At 49.3% G+C, this 2,500-nt stretch overlaps 1 pseudogene; it reads right to left on the bottom strand.

The window, feature by feature from the left end:
• The window catches only part of LOC123688256, an 8,832-nt pseudogene that overhangs the window by 3,326 nt on the left and 3,006 nt on the right, over positions 1-2,500 (bottom strand).

Below are 2,500 nucleotides of genomic sequence, written 5' to 3'. Positions count from 1 at the left end.
CATGTCCAATAACCTTACCGGTGGAAATCCTATAAGCGACACCCCAAGGAGAGCTCTGCATGTCAGCCCTAACGAAGTTGGACCAGTTGTCATACTTAGCACGTCTAATGGCTAGAGTATACAAGTTTCTCGAAATCTTGAAGTCAGACAAACACCAAGAAATGACTGATGATGAAAGACCACGAGACCTTGCTCTCTGAAGGGCCTTCCGCTTATGATTGACAGCTGACTTCATCAAAGCTAGTTCATCCGTCCACCAGCCCACACGGAATGCACCCCTAGTAGAAACCGGGATCGAAAGACTTGCAGAATCGAAAATGGCCGAAGTGATGGAAACAGCCATACGCTCCACATCCTCCGAGGAGGTAGGAGAGAAAAAGAAGCCGTGGGTGCGGCGCTCCAACTCGGCATCAAAGAGCTCCCAGTCAGCCCGAGAATGAATAAATCGCGGCCTGCTAACCGCAGGCACGACCTGATATTGTCCAGAAATGCCAGGATCCAACACGAAGGAAATAGGGCGATGATCACCGACACCAAGTCCGTCATAGACGCGCCAGCGCCCGACACAGTCCGCCAGTGCTGAAGTAGCCAGGGTTACATCAATATTTGATTCACCGTTGGGTGACCAAAATGTGGAAGGTTGGCCATGCGTATTGCAAATAACAAGGCGATGGTGAGCGATGAAATCCTCGAGGGAAGAACCCCGAGAGTCTCGTGAGTTGGAAAACCAGAGGGGGGACTTGGCGTTCGAGTCCATGCAGATAATGAACTGAGAAGTGTTTAGGGACGAAATCATATGATCCAGCTTATTCAGAAAGATATCTATATCCTGATTGAATTGGCAATAAACGTTGAAGAGATGAAATCTACGTGAACCGAAAGTAATGAGAGCAGCGGTGATATGAGTATCGCAAAACTGGAAAAGAGCGAAAATCTCCAAAGCAGGATCAAGGACAACAATTACCGACATCGGAATCCCCCCCTTAGATGAGATTACAGAAGAACGCAGACCAAGGCACCTGAGTTCTCCGAAGGCGTGGTACGGTTCCTGGATAACCAGGATACCCGATGACCACTGCATCGCTAGTTGACAGACCGCGGAAGTGACGGACGCCGAGCGCTGGGCATTAATCTGAATGAACTTTAGAGTACTCATTGTTGATAGTCAATGAGACCCTTATATCTGGCAAGTTGCTTTAGGTAGGATGGACATTCCCTATTTGAGGTATCGTGAGTTACCGCTACACCGCCGCCGGCAGACTTACAGTTGACACAGCAAGGCTGGGATGATTTGACAGGGCAATCTTTGAAGGAATGACCGCTTTCAGCACAAAAACCGCAACACTTTGGCCTCTTGCACAATCCTGATGAATGACCGAACTGCTGACAGTTGAAACATCTCATAATGTTGAAGTGATCGACCGCATGATGTGAGCCCACATCCAGGAAGACTCGACCACGACCAAGCAAAATGGAACGAAGAGATGCGGGAACACTGACCACGAAATGTTCTCTATCCGAGAACCTGGATTTAAGGCGAGTGACCAGCCTAATCTGAGGGCGAAAAGCAGATCTCAACTCCTCACTGTCAACATTTTTTGTGAGAAGATCATCAATGAAGCGCTCCTCGACGATAATCTTAGGAACATCGAAGATTTTAATGCGGGGCTGAATCTTTTTCGGATCGGAACAGCTAAGCGTCTCCGAGGAAGCGACCGATTTCCTGATTACCGAAACATCGGTCTCAGAGGAAGCATCGATAATGACAGAACCGCTACGCAGCTTTCTGACGCTGTGGATGCGAACAGACGGTGACTTTCGCAACATGGATGCCACTGTGGACTTGACCTCATCTGCATCACTCGATATGGTAGAATTTATGATGATCGAATGAGTTTTAGGTGGAACCGGGGGAGACGATCTTAGAAGAGAGGTGGCGGCTACAGAGGCAAAAGAACGAGGGGGAGCAGCAGGATCAGCCGCTGACGCAGCTGGACCAGAGTCTCTCTCCTCGAGGCGGCCCTCCAAATAGGAAATCCTAGATTGAGCAGAAGAATAAAGCTGCTCCACACGGCGAAAAGAAGCGAGAACGATTTCAATCTGTGCCTTCGGGATCTTAGCGGCAGACGAAAACAAAGTGGCCTCTAAATACCTTCTAACCGACGACATGGAGTCCGCAGTAGACAAAGAAAGATCAGGCGGCAGAGGAGAAAGACGACCGGATGCCGAACTTGAAGGAGAAGGCAAAGTTGGAGAAGAGACAGCGCTAGTCGACTGGGGTGGAGGAATAACCAACTTAGACAGACCATGAGAAGATCCCTGCGCCTTAGCATGAGAATCAGAAGAAGCAGGAGCAGGAGAGCGTGCGGATATAGAGGGAGCACGATCCCTCGTGACGGGTTTTTTAGAAGTTTGTGACATAGTAAATCCCACGAGAAGGGTCGAAAGGGAGGTCACTGAATGGCAGTGCGCCCTTACCAAACAGAAGGCTAAATTTCCC

Source organism: Harmonia axyridis, chromosome X, assembly GCF_914767665.1.
Source record: "Harmonia axyridis chromosome X, icHarAxyr1.1, whole genome shotgun sequence".
Classification (NCBI taxonomy): Eukaryota; Metazoa; Arthropoda; class Insecta; order Coleoptera; family Coccinellidae; genus Harmonia; species Harmonia axyridis.
Note: the sequence above shows the minus strand (reverse complement) of the source record. Positions and strands in the feature narration are given on the sequence as shown.